At 40.9% G+C, this 18,453-nt stretch overlaps 1 protein-coding gene across 11 annotated transcripts in view; it reads left to right on the top strand.

Moving 5' to 3' along the window:
* The first annotated feature begins 446 nt into the window (after positions 1-446).
* GIGYF2 (GRB10 interacting GYF protein 2) overlaps positions 447-18,453 on the top strand; it is a 147,958-nt gene continuing 129,951 nt past the window's right edge. For 7 of the 11 annotated variants that reach the window (XR_003518987.2, XR_003518988.1, XM_027588414.2 and 4 more), the window contains exons 1-2: positions 481-565; positions 6,465-6,530. The gene's annotated coding sequence lies outside the window, so the exon portion shown is untranslated. Of the gene's footprint in view, positions 566-1,259; positions 1,986-4,608; positions 4,679-6,464; positions 6,531-18,453 lie in introns of those variants that run through there. The other 4 variants (XM_027588411.2, XM_027588412.1, XM_027588410.1 and 1 more) reach the window with 3 other exon arrangements.

Below are 18,453 nucleotides of genomic sequence, written 5' to 3' on the forward strand. Positions count from 1 at the left end.
GAACCGTTAACAAGCAGAGTTTAACTGCTTTAAATTTCAGCTTTTGTCGTTTCACCATTTTCTCTAGGATGGCAAACGGGCAGGAAAATGCTGGGTGAAAAGCTGTGGAAAAGTTCTGCTGTTGAAAATCAGCTCGTAAATGATGAAGAGCTTTTTGAACTGCGAACGGGCTCGGGATTGGGTGCCTAGGACGGTGAGTCACAGGGTGTCTGGCCGGGATCCAACTCTGGACACCAACTCTACTCAACTCAAGGGCAGGCTGGGAGTCCCATCCCAGGAACCCGCAGGCGCCTGCGCCCTGCCCCAGCCCCGCCCCCTCCTAGCCCGGCATCCGGGGCTCAGGCAGGGGCGTGTCCGGGGAAGAGGGGTGGGGGGCAGCGGAAAGGAAGGATGTCGTGGGAGGCTGGATAAGCGGGTAGGGAGGTGAGGCGGGGCGGGGGCGGAGCAAGGGGCGTGACGGAACGAGCGCGCTGTCACGTGATGTGCGTGGCGACGTGTCGGCCATCTTGTGTTGTTGAGGCTGAGGACTGACTTGGGTTCTGAGACTCCCTGTCCCGGACCGCAGGTAACCAGCGACTCCGTCTCTCTCCCCTGCCCGGCTCCGCTTCGCGCCCCGACTCCGCCGTCTCCCGCCACCCTACACGGAGCCGCCGGGGCCTCCCGCCCGCCCTCGCGTCCTCGCCGCTCCGGCCCGACCCGGCCCAGCCGCATGGACACCCACAGGCCGCCCCGGCAGCGGCTGCGGCCGGCTCGGGCGTCAGGCGAGGGGACAGGTCAGGTGCGGGGCCGGAGGGAGCCTCCTCGCCGGCGGGGAGCACGCCGGGCCCGGGCGCGTCTCGGCCGCCGAGCCCGGGAGCCCCCTGCTCCAGGGCCCGTTGACATCGCGGGGGGAGTCGGGGAAGGGAAGAGGGTGGTGGGGTGGGCAGTGTCAGGCCGATTTGCTCGGGGCCAGAGGCTTTCCCTTCTGCTGCTACCTGCTCCCCGGGCCGGCCACCCGCCCAGCAAGGGGGTGCCGGGAATAACAGCTGCTTCGGCCAGACAGCTGCTCCTGCCGGTCTTCCTCCCCACACCTGGCCTCCGGGAGGTGCGCCTTCGCCTTCCTGACCGAGCATCTGCACTGGGGAGACTCCTTCCGTCGCGAAAGGACTGGGTCTGGACCAGGCCTTAGGCAAGGTGGAGCCATGATCTGAACCTGGGACGAGGTTGGGAAAGTCAAGCCCGAGGCAGCTTTGGGACCCGAACATTCACGTCAGGTTGAAATGGGCATTAGTCTTTACGTGTCAGCAGTTTCCCACGAAGCACTTTGAATACTTCAGTTTTGTGACTGAAACATAAATCAGATTTATGTTTTCGACCAGAGAAGGGTGTATGAAAGCAGCAGCTTGTATGATCGTGTTTGGGAAGCAATAACGTTGATTTGCATTTATGTAGCATTGTGTTTTGTGTTTTTTCCTTTTCCTGAAAGTTAAAGCACTTAAGCACACCTAGTTTCTCTGTAAGGAAGGTAAGTATTCCAGTTAAACTTACAAGAAACTGAGGATGGGGCCAGAAGCTGTGAACAGTTTCTTATCCAGTGTTATATATCTTGAATTATAGGCAGTTTGGATTCCCAGTGTTGTGTGCAGGGAAGATGTTCTCTCCTGTAGTATTTCCTTTTTAGAATCTAATGACTTCGTAGATTTCAAACAATTTCCTCTTGTCAGTCCTTTCTGTACATTAACTTTCATCCATCTAATATTTGCAGTTCTAGCCTTACAGAGTTTGTCCATTTTGGTTAGAGCACAAATGTGTTCCCTCATTCATTGATGATTTTATGTTTTCCCAGTTAGTGTACCAGATTTTGGAGTGCTCAAACTGGATGGAATATGTGCTTTTCTGTTACATCAGATGTTGACATCAGTAGAGGACACCAGGAAAAAAATTTAGAAGTTGCATGTATCTGGAAAAATGTCACACAGTTCTTTACATCACCATTGAGTACACTGGTAATGGTAATGATTTATTGGGCAAGGGCTTTACACCTTTTCTATACTTGACAGAGCATTTTAAGATTTTGAGACTGAGGAAGAGGAAGGGACTATGTACTTCCATTTATTCATTCATTCGTGCATTCATTTATTTGACAACTACACTGTTGAGTGTTGGGAGCAAAACAGACCAAAAATTCCTTTCTCAGTGGAGCTCATTTCTACACAGATAAATAAAAGCTCAGGTAAAATATATAGTGTTGTGGTGAATGACGTGGAAAAAAAAAATGAGACAGGGAAATAGCATGATAGGGATTTGGGGGTTAATTTGTTGGGGGGGGCTGTTAATTTTAAGTAGAGTGCCCTGGGAAGGCTGCATAGAGAAGCTTATGTTTGAGGAAGGACCTGGCACCGGTAAAGGAGCAATTCCTGTAGGTGTGTGGAGAAGGAATGCTCCAGGCTAGGGAAGCTAGGGCAAAGATAACTGAGGCAAAAACTGAAGTGGGAGCAGGTCATACGCTGGGAAAAATATGGAGGGTAGCTTAGCCAGAGAGGCACAAGCGAGAGGGAGGCCAATAGAACATGTGTACCTTACTCATTGGTACTAAGATGGGTTATTCAGTGACTTAGAAATTTTTTCCGTGCCTCTTGTGACTATTAGAAAGGGAGATCAGATTCTGGAGATTTGGGCCAGTATGCCCAAATCCCCTTCCCTCCATATGACACGCTACACCCCAGTTTGGAAAAATTCAGGCTGCTCATATAACATATCTCAGGAAATTGCCATGAAATATCTTTCCTAAACTTTTATTTTTTATTTTTATTTTTTAAGATTTTATTTATTCATGAGAGAGAGAGAGAGAGAAGTAGGCTCCCCAAGGAGCAGGGAACCCGATGCGGGACTTGATCCCAGGACCCCAGGATCATGACCTGAGCCGAAGGCAGACGCTTAACCATCTGAGCCACTCAGGCGCCCTGTTTCTTAAATGTTTTTAAATGAGATGGGTGATAAACTGCCTCAGAGATTTCTCAAAAGGAGTTGCTTTCAAAGAAGGGGATCTTTGGAATATTTCTGAATATTTGAAAATGTAGGGAAATTAATTTGCTCTGAAGTTTAGACACATCATTAAGAAATATAACTTGAAAGAATGATTGAATCAGCACATTAATTTATATTGTTCTTTTTATTTTTATATAAAAAATTTTTTTTAAAGATTTTATTTATTTATTAGAGAATGAGAGACAGCATGAGTGGGAAGAGGGTCAGAGGGAGAAGCAGACCCTCCGCTGAGCAGGGAGCCCGATGTGGGACTTGATCCCGGGACTCCAGGATCATGATCTGAGCCGAAGGCAGTCGCTCAACCAACTGAGCCACCCAGGCGCCCTACATTGTTCTTTTTAAAAGAATTTTTTTGAAAGATTTTATTTGACAGGGATACAGCGAGAAAGGGAACACAAGCAGGGGGAGTGGGAGAGGGAGAAGCAGGCTTCCCGCGGAGCAGGGAGCCTGATGCAGGGCTCGATCCCAGGACCCTGGGATCATGACCTGAGCCGAAGGCAGAGGCTTAACCGATGGAGCCACCCAGGCGTTCCTTAATTTACGTTCTTAATCTGATTAGTAAGAATTAAGAATTTCTCTTAATTCTGTTCTGTCCAGCCTAGTTTTAAATTTCTCAAGGTTTCTTCCACTAATTTGTATTTTATAAATTTTACATGTATAGAACTTTTTGTGCTGAGTTTTTTATTTCTCCACTTTTACTTTTCGGACTAGTTCTCCAATTCTTTGATACTTAGAAGCTTTTTTCTTTGGATTTTTTTAATTTATTTATTTATTTATTTATTTGACAGAGAGATAGAGTATAGGTAGGCAGAGAGGCAGGCAGAGGGAGAGGGAGAAGCAGGCTCTCCGCTGAGCAGGGAGCCCGATGTGGGGCTCGATCCCAGGACCCTGGGATCATGACCCGAGCCGAAGGCAGACGCCCAACCGACTGAGCCACCCAGGCGCCCCTCTTTGGAATTTTTTTTTCCTGATTCCCGTCCAGCTTATCTCCATATGCTTATTACTGAGCTTTCAAAAATGTTTTCTTTCATTTTAATTCACCTGAGGAATTTAGTATCTTGGTTTTGAAATGCTCTTGCTGGTGAGTCAAGTTGCATATATGAAAAATAATTTGTCATAGCTTGCTTGAAGCTCATGAGAAGAGAGGAATTACAACTTCAGGGTGTGAGCAGAGCTCCTTGTCTAAAAGGAGACATGGCAGTGATAGGGATGAAATGGTATTTTAACGAATTGCCTTTTTCCCTCTTGTTCCTTTGTTGAATTTTTGAAATGACATTTCCATATTCTGTCTTTGATGTCATATCAGCTCATTTGTTCTCATGACTCTGCATTTTAATACTCCGTATGTTTTTTTGGTGTGTGTGTGTGTGTGGACTTTCACACTGGAAGATGACACTACTGATAAGTGATTGTTGTCTGGGAGGACTTTTTGGGTGAAAAGATTATTCCTGTCCCTTTTACCCTTGCCATTCTAAAAGATGTTTGATTTGTGCCATTTTCAAAGACTGACTTCATTTGTAGTTCTCTATTATCCCCTGCTGATTGAATTTTCAGTACTTTGTTTTATTCTATTTCTTATAGATTGTAGTGGGACCAGTCTCATTAGGTTGAATCTACAGCCTATGTTGGTGTTAATCCGGGTATCTTAGAGGCAAGTTAAATGTCCATTTTCCTTCAGCAGTTTGAATTGCCTTAACATTATTTGGTCATCATTGTAAAACTCTTGAACCCAAACCTATTTTTCCCATTTTAACCCTCCTCTAGGATTTTATGGTGATAAAGTTCTAGGATTTCCATTCATTTTTAATGTCCTGAAAAGTCACATATTTTTAAATATATAAGTAGATTTTCACTCCATAGGCAAGCTTACTTATAGAGTCCTAATATTTTTTGACCTGATAGCATTTTTTCATTTTTTATGCTCTCAGGTGACTGAGAAATATAGTAGATTAATTAATTATACAAGAATGCAGAATGATACCTTTGTTGAGTTGCGTGTGTATATATAAATATATATATATATATATATATTTTTTTTTAAAGTAGGCTCTATGCCCAACTTGGGGCTTGAATTCACGACCCCAAGATCAAGAGTCGTGTGCTCTACTGACTGAGCCAGCCAGGCACCGTGAATTGCTCATAATTTTTTGTATGAGGTTGAGGGAGAAGATGGGGGAGGTTTGAAAAACAAAAGAATATTCCCTTAAGTGACCACAATTTAAGTTTATAAAAATATTTTCAACCTATTATATACCTACCTACTTCAAGTAACTAAAGTACACAATACTATATTTTCTTTATAGTTTTGGAGTTTCATTAATTACAAAGAACTTTAACTTAATTTATACTTGTAATAGGAGATACTCTAGAGCTTGTTCTCTTGAGTTAGGCCCAGAGAAGACTTTATTACCTTGTATTCCCCTCTTTTCCTTCTGCATGCCCTTATAAAAGTAGACTTAAGTGCATAAAGTTGATTGACCTTTAGGACATTATAATTACATGGCTACTTTTTTTGCAAAATTAAATCACAGGGCAGAAGTGGCTTACGTTGCTTTTTTGCTGTTAATAAAATTATCAACTTTAATTTGTAATTATTGTTTTTTGACTCATAGCATTCAAAGCATTATTTGATTTTAGCTGAGAAACCACTTGAAGTTACTGTGTTTCAGTCCACTTCTTCTTGTCATTTGAAATATCACCATCCTGTGGATTTTTTATTTTATTTTAAAGATTTTATTTATTTGACAGAGAGAGACCAGGTAGGCAGAGAGGCAGGCAGAGGGAGAAGCAGGCTCCTCACCGAGCAGGGAGCCCGATGCGGGGCTCAATCCCAGGACCCTGGGATCATGACCTGATCTGAAGGCAGCCACTTAACCACCTGAGCCACCCAGGCGCCCCATCCGGTGGATTTTTAAGATGCTGTCTCAGTAGATCCTTAAAAGAAGTTTGTGATTTTGCATCTGAAAGGACACCTGGAGCTTTGCTACTTGGGCATTTTGGCAGTGGTTATATTTCTTGGGGTCACTAATTTGCATAGGATATATCCTGTATTACTGTGTTGCTGGCTGTCATTTTCCTATGAGGTATGCTTAAAAATTAATACTAAATCCCCGTAATGTGGTTTTGAATGAAAACCCCAAGTAATCACTCTCCTAAACCTTATATTTCCTAAACCCTCATCTGTTAGCTTCATCCGAATCACTTAGAACTTTTGTTAAAAACATGTAGTTTTTAGTCGCACTCCAGAGCTACTGAGAGTGACTCTAAATGTTAGGAAAGTGGAAGTTGGTTTATAAGCACACAACGTGATTCTAATATTTTAACCAGGTTTGGAACCATTTCCTGTTAAAACTATTCATGATAAAAAATTATATTTTTAAAGTTTCCTAAGAGATTGATTATTGGGTCAATTATTTTAATACTTTTGTTATTTACAGTGTTAAAAGGACCTGAACAAAGTCTGCTCACACCTCCTGCTGTGAACCAGCAGAACTTTTGAACAGGTGAGTGTTGAAGGGAAGCACAGAGCTGAGGGCTTATGCAAACATAATTTTTGCATTTAAGGTTTCAGGGGTTTTTGTCCTGTTTTTTTCCTGAGGTTATAGATACTTTTTGGGTACTGCTCAGATTTCTTATGAACCATAAGAATAATCATGCCCTTTCTGCATTGATCCTGGTATGGAATTTGTGTCTTAAACTGTTGTAATGATTTTCTGATGGCGTGAAACAGGAAGAGGAATGCTTTGGGGGCAGGAGTAAGGAGGTATCTTAAAGAACCCAAGGGCTGTTGGTGTTCATGAAGGACGTGAACCAGAAACTGGGAAACATCGAAGAGCCAAGACAGTCCAGATAGCACTTACCTCCCTGCTGGCTAGTCAGTGTCCTCTCTTGTCTCTTTTTAGCGTGCTTTAATTGTCTTCATAAGCTGTCGTTTTTCTGCTTTAACACATGGGAAGAAAATCACCACTTTATTCCTGGAACCACATATGAACTCAAGCTCTAGTGCCACTAGCCAACTGGTTACTAACTCATTGTCCATGCAAATTCTTCGGAGGGAAAATTTGATGGGTTGAAGTTTGTCCAAATCTCTATCATTGGTCTAGTTAGTACGGCCATAGGGTTGGAGTCTAGAAGTACAAACATAATTGAAAGATCCCACTTCCAAGAGTGGATGCAGGTTGCAGAGAATGTGTAGTGTTGGCTCTTCTAGGCAGAAACCCACAGAACCTTCTGGATGTTTTTCCTTTCCTAGAAAAATTCCCTGTAGATAGGTTGGCAGTTTCAGTTTATACGTCCTGAAGAGTTAAAATATATGCATATTTTTTGGTCAGTGAGGCCCAGTAGGTCTCATAGAGCATCTTTGTTTGAACTTCTAGTGCAATGTTTTAACAAAAGTTCTTGATTTAGGGAGATTCAGAGGAGTGTTTGTGAAAAAGGTTTAGCAAATGAACATAAGCAAGTGAGAGGCTTAGTTTGTGGAAAAATTCATTGATTATTTATTTTTCATTGACTGCTTTTATAAATTTTAATTTCTGGGTACTTTTTATAGTATTAAGCACCCTTGAGTATTAGGAAGCCATGGAGAATTTGAAGGGTGGGACTTGCTATATGTGAACATATACTCACATTATTTGAATGGTAGCAGGGATTTTTCACTGTTGAGAAAGAATCAGTGAGATAGAGTATAAACTTTTGTATTGAAATGTTTTTGTATTTTAGAATTATTAGGTAGTACTGAAGCAAGCTTTTTTTTTTAATGGAGCGTTTTGAAGCCCTGTTTATTTTTGTTTATAGCCTGTATATACTTGGTGACATCTAATTAGTTCATTTTTTTATGACTTAAATCTTGTTGGTATATTAGTATATTGAGATTTTTGATGCAAAGCCTAGGGATTACTAATAAAAGTTATGTATTGTAGAGTGATGTATCCAATGACAGGCCACAGATGAGAGTTCCTATACTTTTTTTTAGCCAGGGTTTCTTCAGCAGATTGCAGCTGAATTCATTTTTAAGGTAGAATAGCCTTCTCTTTATGTATGTTTTCTTTAATCTGGATTTTGAGGTAAGGTATATTCAGGCTTATTGAGTTAAGGCTTTGTGAGGTTTAAAAAGATTTCCATGTTATCTATATAAAACTTCCACAGGCTTTGGGGATCCCTCTCAGGAAAACATTGGCTTGTGATGAGATTATCAATGACATGGTAATGTTTATGGCATTGTAATTTTTCCTAGAATAGGTTACTGGTTGCTAATTTTGTTCTTTAACCAAAAGGGAGAAAACTAGAAATGTTTACATATTGTTCAGAAGCTGTGGGGAGAATGACAGTTACAGCCTTTCTTCTTATAGTGATATTGTGGCCAATATGTTCTTTGAGAACAAAGCTCCTCTTCAAGTTTTCCTGGGCCTGGAGGAAGTCTTGGGAACTCTGGTCTCTTCCGTATTGGTTTTTTGGTTGCAGTTACTGATAAGAATTGGCAGAGGTACTGTCCCGGTACCTTCTAATTGGTAAATCATGGCTCAGGCCTTGAAAGCATGGTCATATGCAGGGGCTCTCATGGTTAGCTCCTTGAGGACTGAGGTGATATCGCCCACACCATGGTTAATTGAGGGACTGCATATGAAACCATCCTGTAAGATCAGTGGGTCAGAGAGCCTTAGTTTATCTTTTGCAGCCTGACACTCTTCTTTAGTCTTTTTAAACTATTTCTCTGTTTTTTTTGTTTTTAAGATTTTATTTATTTATTTGGCAGAGAGAGGAGAGAGCCCGCACAAGCAGGGGGAGTGGCAGGCAGAAGGGAAGCTGGCTCCCTGCTGAGCAGGAAGCCTGATGCGGGACTCAATCCCAAGACTCTGGTGGGATCATGACTTGAAGGCGGACACTTAACCACTGAGCCACCCAGGTGTCCCTCCGCTATTGTTAATGAAGTGTCTGATAGTGTGTTGGGAGAATCTATTCTCTTCCCTACCCAGAGAGCTTACTATATTGCTTAATTTAGTGATGCAGAGGGGTAGATACAGTTGAAGGATAGTGGAACAGAGTGGGAGATTGGGAAAAGGAGAAAAAGTGACTTCCACGAAATGAATTCCTCTGAAAATTGCAAGGAAGTGGAGAAAAAAAGGTAATCAAGCAGTATTGAGCACTGTATCATTATGTAGTGATAAGTTTGTGGCTTTTTAAGGCAGTGAAATGGGGACGCCTGGGTGGCTCAGTCGGTTAAGCGTCTGCCTTCCGCTCAGGTCATGATCCCAGGGTCCTGGGATCGAGCCCTGTGTCGGGCTCCCTGTTTAGTGGGAAGCCAGCTTCTCCCTCTCCCACTCCCCCTGCTGTGTTCCCTCTCTTGCGGTCTCTTTCTGTCAAATAAATAAAATCTTAAAAAAAAAAAAGGCAGTGAAATGTAGGTTTAATTTTCTGTTAATTAATACTTGTAACTTTAGATAAATAAGTTAACCTCTTGTAGTCTTATTTCCTTTACCTGTAAAGTATATTCCATAGTGGTTGTGGGAATTAAAAATCTAAAATGCCCTGTGTAATGCCTGGCACCCAGTAAATGGGCTCTCAATAGATGGTAGCTTTTATTGTTATTGCTATGTAAATAGGTACATTTTAATTATAAAATTTCATCCTTATAATCTGAATAGAGACATCAGTGAGTTTTCTTTGTAAGTTTTTTTTGTTTTGTTCTCAAACCAACCAATATTTAAATAGCTGCTTTGTGATGAGTCCTGGGCTAGCCAGAGTGGTGAGCAAAAAACACAAGGACCTATCTTCATGGGGCTTATAGCCTAGTTACAGAGTCAATCAAAAAATCATATAAGTAAATTTCAAAATGTGAAAAGTCTCTCTGTCCTTGGAAAAGATACATTTTTAAGACCTAGATACTTTTTAAGTAAGTGTCGCATTTTGGATCTTGGTGTTCTTGTCAGTGATATTTTATGCCTCTTGATAATGCTTTTCAGGGTATGTATGTTCTAAGTTAATTTATATATTTCTTTTGTTTGTCATTTTTTTCTTTTTCTCTGAGATAGACATTCTCAACTTTTTGATCTTAGGACTCCTTTCTCCTTTTAAAAGTTAAGAGGACCCCAAAGAGCTTTTGATTTTAGTTCCACGTGTCTGTATTATTGAAAAATTTAAAACGATTTCTTCATTTAAAAATAATAGTAATCTCATTACATGTTAACATAAATATATATATGTTTTTGGGGCGCCTGGGTGGCTCAGTCGGTTAAGTGGCTGCCTTTGGCTCAGGTCATGATCCCAGGGTCCTGAGATCGAGCCCCATGTCTGGCTCCTTGCTCAGCAGAGAGCCTGCTTCTCCCTCTCCCTCTGCCTGCCACTCTGCCTACTTGTGCTCTCTATCTCTCTGTCAAATAAATAAATAAAATCTTTAAAAAAAATTTTATTTATTTATTTGACAGAGAGAGACACAGCGAGAGAGGGAACACAAGCAGAGGGAGTGGGAGAGGGAGAAGCAGGCTTGCCTGTGGAGCAGGGGGCCCGATGCGGGGCTCGATCCCAGGACTCTGGGATCATGACCTGAGCCGAAGGCAGACGCTTAACAACTGATCCACCCAGGCGCCCCAACATAAACATATTTTTAATGAAAAACACCATTTTCTAAAATATTTTTAAATTTGGTGAAAAGAGTGGCATTGTTTTACCGTTTCACAAATTGCTTTTATGTCTTACTTTATGGAAGGCAGCTGAATTCTCATATCTGCTTCTGCATTCAATCAGTTGCTGTTTATTACTTTAGTTAAGTATGGGAAGGACATTCATCCTGACAGAGATATTTATGTAGTTGGAAAAGGGAGGAATATTTTAAGATCTTTTCCAAATAATTGCAGTTATTTTTGTACACCAAAATTTGACAAATAGGTTTTAAAGGTTAGTTGTAATGTGAAATTTGAATTATATCAATGCACCTTTTTATATTTTGTTACATTAAAATCCATTGGTCTATCTCCCACCTTAAATGAATATTTTATATAACACAGTATCAAAAAATTGCATTCATATAAATCATTACCCATCAGGAAAGCCTTTAATTATTGGGAAAGTCTTAAGTACTGGAAAACCGATCAAACCCATGATGGTGAAGAGTTTTCCAAAATTCTGTTTTTTTTTTTTTTTTTAAAGATTTTATTTGACAATGAGAGACACAGCGAGAGCAGGAACACAAGCAGGGGGAGTGGGAGAGGGAGAAGCGGGCTCCCTGCTCAGGGAGCCCGATGCTGGGCTCGATCCCAGGACCTTGGGATCATGACCTGAGCTGAAGGCAGACGCTTAATGACTGAGCCACCCAGGCATCCCATAGTTTTCCAAAATTCTAATTTTGCTTGAAAGCTCAGATTTTATTTTTGGCAACAAGTACTGACAATTGCTTTTGTTTTGTGTTTTGTTTTTGAACAAGTGACAGTGTCAATTCATTCATTTTTGAAAAAATGTCTGCTAAATACCCAGGTCTTTTTGTCAGTTACTCTTTCACTGCTTTGCATGATCAGTGCAGTGCCAACACTGAAAAGTGCAAATAATATCTTAGTATTGTTATAGTAGTAGTTTTGACATCATGGATACCTTGAAAGAGTTTCAGAAGACATTACTTTGAATTGCTCTTCTGGGGAGTGGAACAGTTTTCAATGTTCTATTTACGTATGATACATAGGTGTTTTGTTTTTGTTCTTTATTTTAATTATTTTTTTAAAGATTTTATTTATTTGAGAGAGAGAGAGAAAGAAACAGCATGAGAGGGGAGAGGGTCAGAGGGAGAAGCAGACTCCCCGCTGAGCTGGGAGGTCGATGTAGGACTTGATCCCAGGACTCCGGGATCATGACCTGAGCCGAAAGCAGTCGCTTAACCAACTGAGCCACCCAGGCGCCCTGTTTTTTAAAAGCATTAAAAAAATAAGTAATGGTTTGAAATAGAAACTGGAATAAACATTGAGTTTTTTTAGATTTCAGTGAGGGTTTTTAGTGCTTGGATAGATATGTATTTGTTCGTAAGTTGTGATTAGTTATAAAATAGTCTCTAATAGTCCTATAAAATCAGTCTTCTACATCAGCGCTAACAACTTTCTGCTATGATGGCAATGTTCTATAAATCTGTACCATCAAATACTTGTAGCCATTAGCTGCTTATGACTGTTGAGCACCTGAAATGTGGTTAGTGTGATTGAGGAACGAATTGCATTTAAGTCCAAAAAACTTCAAGTTAATACAACTCAAATTCCCTTATTTTTACAGTAGTCTTTTTTTTTAATAGTAGTCTTTATTTTTTAAGTATTTAGGGATGCTTGGGTAGCTCAGTTGGTTAAGCATTTGCCTTCGGCTCAGGTCATGATCCCCCAGGGTCCTGGGATCCAGTCCCTCATCGGACTCCCTGCTCAGCAGGGAGCCTGCTTCTCCTTCTCCCTCTCCCTGTGCCCTTCCCCCTTGCTTGTCTCCCACCCCTCTCTCTCTTTTCTGACAAAATCTTAAAAAAGAATTATTTTTTTTTTTTAAGAGAGGGAGAGAGTGTGAGGAAAGGCAGAGGGAGGAGAGAATCCCAAGCAGGCTCCACCCTGGGGAGGGCTCCACCCAACCCAGAGCTCGATCCCACAACACCAAGATCACCACCTGAGCTGAATCCAAGATTAGGACGCTCAACCAACTAAGCCACCCAGGTGCCCTAGTAGTCTTTATTTTTATTTTTTTATCTTTTTAAGATTTTATTTTATTTATTTGTCAGAGAGAGTGCGCGCATGTACAAACGGGGAGTAGCAGGTAGAGGGAGCAGGGAGCTCAATGTGGGACTCGATCCCAGGACTCTGGGATCATGCCCTGAGCTGAAGACAGACGCTTAACTGACTGAGCCACCCAGGTGTCCCATAGTCTTTATTTATTTATTATTTATTTTTTTAAAGATTTTTTATTTATTTGACAGAGACACAGCAAGAGAGGGAACACAAGCATAGGGAGTGGGAGAGGGAGAAGCAGGCTTCCTGCTGAGCAAGGAGCCCGATGTGGGGCTCGATCCCAGGACCCTGGGATCATGACCTGAGCCGAAGGCAGACGCTTAACAATTGAGCCACCCAGGCGCCCCCATAGTCTTTATTTTTAAGAACAGTTTAGATATACAAAGAAACTGAGTAGTACAGATATCTCCCAAGTATATCACACCCAGTTTCCTCTATTACTAACATCTCATATTACTGTGGTATATTTGTTACAGTTAATGAATCTGTATGCTATATCATTATTAGCTAAAGTCCATAGTTTATTCAGATTTCCTTAGTTTTACTTAGTGTGTTTTTCTGTTGCAGGATCCATTTAGGATACTGCATTACATTTAGTCATGGATCCATAGGGTCCTCTTGGCTGTGATTTCTCATACTTCCGTTTTTTATAGTCTTGACAGTTTTGAGGCTTTGCTGGTTAAGTGTGTTTGTAGAATGCCTCTGTTGGAATTTAGATGTTTTTCTCATAATTAGAGTGGGGTTAAGGGTTTTGGGGAAGAAGACCATAGAGGTAAAGTGCCAGAGCACATACTATCAGTGAGATTTTATCACTGTTAATGTTACCTTGATATATGGTTGACTTCGGTTCCTTGTCAGGTTTGTCCACTGTAAAGTCATTCTTTCCTCTCCCTTGAGGACCTGAATTAAATTTTATTTAATTTTACTTCATATAGCCACATGTGGCTAAAGGGTGCTGTATAAGATAGCACAGTTCTAGACAGTGTTCCTCAGTTTTAAATCTTATCCAAGAATTTGGATAAATTTTTTTTAAGATTTTGTTTGTAATTAATCTCTACACCCAGTGTGGGGCTTGAACTCACAACCCCGGAATCAAGAGTTGCATGCTCCACTGACTGAGCCAGCCAGGTGCCCCTAACATTTATTTTAATCAATTTATTTATTTGTTTATTTTTATTTTTTTAAAGATTTTATTTATTTGAGAGAGAGAGAGAGAGAGGGAGAGCAGGAACACAAGCAGGGGCAGTGGGAAAGGGAGAATCAGGCTTCCCACCAAGCAGGGAGCCCGACGCGGGGCTCGATCCCAGGACCCTTTGATCATGACCTGAGCTGAAGGCAGACGCTTAACAACTGAGCCACCCAGGTGCCCCTTTTTTTATTTTTAAAGATTTTATTTATTTATTTGACAGAGAAAGACACAACGAGAGAGGGAACACGAGCAGGAGGAGAAGGAGAGGGAGAAGCAGGCTTCCCTCTGAGCAGGGAGCCTGACACGGGGCTTGATCCCAGGACCCTGGGATCATGACCTGAGCCAAAGGCAGATGCTTAACGACTGAGCCACCCAGGCACCGCCCCTATTTTAATCAATTTAAAGAAAGATGATTTAACATAAAAGAAATATAAAATGTTAGTCTTGGAATGCATTACTCTCTGAGGGAGGCAGTCTATTTTTAGTAAGCTTAGTCTTTTTAAACCCACCTTTTTTTGAAGTATAATTTACATAGAATAAAATGTCTTTATTTTAAGTGCACTCATTTTTTTTTTAATATTTTATTTATTTGAGAGAGAGAATGAGATAGAGAGCATGAGAGGGGGGAGGGTCAGAGGTAGAAGCAGACTCCCCGCTGAGCAGGGAGGCGGATGTGGGACTCGATCCCGGGACTCCAGGATCATGACCTGAGCCACCCAGGCGCCCTTAAGTGCACTCATATTAAATGTACATTTTGATGAGTTTTGATAAATGTATATACCTGTATAACCGTCACCACAATTAAGATATGTAACATTTTCATCACCCGTAGAAGTTTCCTTCTACTTTTTGCAGTCATTTTCCCTTCCTAACTACTGAATCTATTTTCTTTGACTGTAGATTAATTTTGCTTCTTCTAGGATTTTACATAAATGGAATTATTCAGAATGTATTCTTTTTGGGTCTGGCTTCTTTTGCTCAGCATAATGTCTGATTCATTCATGTTGCTGCATGTATCAGTAATTAGTTTTTTATTGCTGAGAATATTGGGTATGACTGTACAGTATTTGTTTATCCATTCATCTGTGGATAAACATTTGGGTTGTTTTTGCTCTGGGGCTGTTAGGAGTAAAGCTGACCTTAGTTTCATGGCATGGGTAGTGATTCAAATTGTGCTGGATTGCAGTGATTATCAGAACACTGTAAATTAGGAATTTAAATTTCTTTTATGGTGAGGAGAAAAGCCAGCAGAGCATCTATAATTTTTTTTGAAGATGTGCCATAAAAAGGGTAATTACGAGAAATAAATAGTATTTTGCAAGGTTTCATATATAATGTATGGTCCAGATAGATATAGATAATTATTTTGAGTTTTGATGATTTTTCTGGGGAAAAAATTCTTTGTTCCTTTCCTAGGGTTAACTGTATAGTAATAAAATGAATAATTGAAGTCTAGCTTTGCTTCATGAAGTTTTGCCATCAGTAAATGTTTAACAGATCATATTTTCAAAATTATTCAAAAATGTTTGCATGTTGGGGCACCTGGGTGGCTCAGTTAAGCATTTGACCTCAGCTCAGGTTATGATCTTGGGGGCCTGGCATCAGGCCAGGCGTTGGGTCTGTGCTCATTTGGGAGTCTGCTTGTCCCTCTCCCTCTCCGCCTGCTTGTGCTGTCTTGCTCTTTCTCAAATAAATAAATAAAATCCTAAAAAAAAAAAAATGTTTACGTTAGGGCACCTGGCTGGCTCAGTCAGTAGAGCATTTGACTCTTGATCTCAGGTTTATGAGTTCAAACCCATATTGGGCATGGAGCCCACCTTAAAAAAAAAAAAAAAGTTTGCATGTTTAAAAAATGAAGATCAGATGGGTGCAAAAGGAAATAGTGTTTCCTGCTGTAATAGTTGGGAGAAGAGTTTCCTTTTATTTTTGTACCTTAAAAATTTTTTTTAAGTTTTTTTTTTTTAGTCTCAACACCCAGTGTGAGGCTTGAATTCACAGCCCTGAGATCAAGAGTTGCATACTTCACTGACTGAGCTAGTCAGGGACCCCCTTAAAATAGATTTTTAAACTGAGTTAATGTTCAAAAAAATATAACTTTTGGGGTGCCTAAGTGGCTCAGTCGGTTAAGCATCTGCCCTCGGCTCAGGTCATGATCCCAGGGTCCTGGGGTTGAGCCCCTTGTTGGGCTTTCTGCTCAGCGGGGAGCCTGCTTCTCCCTCTCTCCGCCCCCCCAAATGAATAAAATCTTAAAACGCTTTTTTTTAAAGTTTTCTTTTTTTTTTAGATTTTATTTATTTGAGAGAGAGAGCGTGCATGCATGAGCATGAACAGCGGGGAGGACACAGAGGGAGAGGGAGAGAGGAGGGCTCCATCCCAGGGGCCTGGGATCATGCATGACCTGAGCCGAAGGCAGACGCTTAACAACTGAGCCACCCAGGTGCCCTGCTATTAACTCCTCTGACATTTATGTTGGGGTTGTAAAAGTATTTCGTACAAACCAGGCAAATACTTTTTGTGAGAATTAAGATCTGCTTTGTCATAAAAGTAATCGAAGAATATTGTTGCAAATTATGAAAATAGGGGTAAAATCATTAATCTCACCTCACTAATATTTCTTCATTTCTATCTTTGTGTTTTAATGACATGCGGAATTAGACTCTTGTGTGCGTACCTCATTGTACTTGTATTCTGTTGAGTGAATGTGCTGCTTTTATAAGATTGCTTCCTGTCTTTATAAAGATGAGTGATGTGGTGTATGTGGTTCTCCTTCATGGTTCCTTTTCATTGTTTTACTTAGCTTTTTTTGAAGTTTGAAAAAAAAAATGCATTTTGAGACCTACATATTTTAGCCTAGTGACTGAATCTTGCTTTATTTTATTTTATTTATTAACTTTTTTTAAAGATTTTATTTATTCATGAGAGACAGAGAGAGAGAGAGAGAGAGAGGCAGAGGGAAAGCAGGCTCCCAAGGAGCAGGGAGCCCAATGCGGGACTCAATCCCAGGACTCTGGGATCATGACCTGAGCCGAAGGCAGACGCTTAACCATCTGAGCCACCCAGGCATCCTTATTTACTAATTTTTAAAGTAATCTCTACCCCCATTATAGGACTCGAATTTATGACCCCGAGATCAACAGTTGCATGATCCAGGCACCTTGGTAGCTGAGTTGGTTAAGTGTCTGACTCCTGATATTGGCTCAGATCTTGATCGCAGGGCTGTCAGTTCGGGCCCTGTGTCGGGCTCTGTGCTGGGCATGGAGCCTACTTAAAAAAAAAAAAAAAAAAAAAAATAGGGCCACCTAGGTGGGTCAGTTGGTTGGGCTGTCGACTCTTGATTTCGCCTTGGGTTTAATCTCAGGGTTGTGAGTTCAAGCCCCATGTTGGGTTCCATGGTGGGTATGGAGCCTACTTAAAAAAAAAAAAAATTACATGCTCTACTGAGTGAGCCAGCCGGGTGCCCCTAATTTTGACCTTTTTTTTAAATTGAGGTATAAAATATAGTAAATAGGTGCACAGATCTGAAGTATGTACTTGGAAAAGTTTTACATATGTATATACTTCTGTAATCACCAATTAGATCAAGATTAGTGAACATCTCCAGCACTCCAGAAGGTTCCTTCTTCTCCTTCTTAGTACTAGTTCTACTTCCCTGATGAGCGTATTTTTGACATGTGTCACCTTTGATTACTTTATCTATCGAACATGGTATCAAAGGAATCACACGATCTATGTTTTTTGGTAGCTGGCTTCTTTTGCCAAATGTGATGTCTGCGGAGATGCATGCAATATTGTTATCAGTAGTTCTTTTTTTTTATTGCTGAGTTTTTGTTTTATGAACAGTTTAACTTTTTATTTTGAAATAATTTGAAGTTTACAGAAAAGTTGCCAAAAATTACGAAGATTTTTTTGTGTGCTCTTCATGTAGTTCAGTCAATGGTTTTTACCATTTTCTATATTTACTTTATCATTTATTTCTTTCTCTGTATGTGCATATATGTATGTATGTAATTCTTAACATAATTTATAATATATAACATTTTATATAAGTTTTTTCTTTTTCATTTGAGAGTATGATATAGACCTCATGCTTCTTTTCCCTTAAAACATTTCAGTGGATGGGGCGCCTGGGTGGCTCAGTCGTTAAGCGTCTGCCTTCGGCTCAGGTCATGATCCCAGAGTCCTGGGATCGAGCCCCGCATCGGGCTCCCTGCTCAGTGGGGAGCCTGCCTCTCCCTCTCCCCCTCCCCCTGCTTGTGTTCCCTCTCTCGCTGTGTCTCTCTCTGTCAAATAAATAAAATCTTTAAAAAAAAAAAAAGATTTCAGTGGTGTTGGTTTTGTTTTTTAATTATTTTTTTGGGGGGGAGGGTTGGAGAGGGGGAGAGAGAGGGAGCCTGATATGGTACTTGATCCCACGACCCTGAGATCGTGACCTGAGCTGAAATCAAGAGTCAGATGCTTAACTGACTGAGCCATCCAGGCGCCCCTATTACAATTTTTTAA

Source organism: Zalophus californianus, chromosome 3 (assembly GCF_009762305.2).
Source record: "Zalophus californianus isolate mZalCal1 chromosome 3, mZalCal1.pri.v2, whole genome shotgun sequence".
Classification (NCBI taxonomy): domain Eukaryota; kingdom Metazoa; phylum Chordata; class Mammalia; order Carnivora; family Otariidae; genus Zalophus; species Zalophus californianus.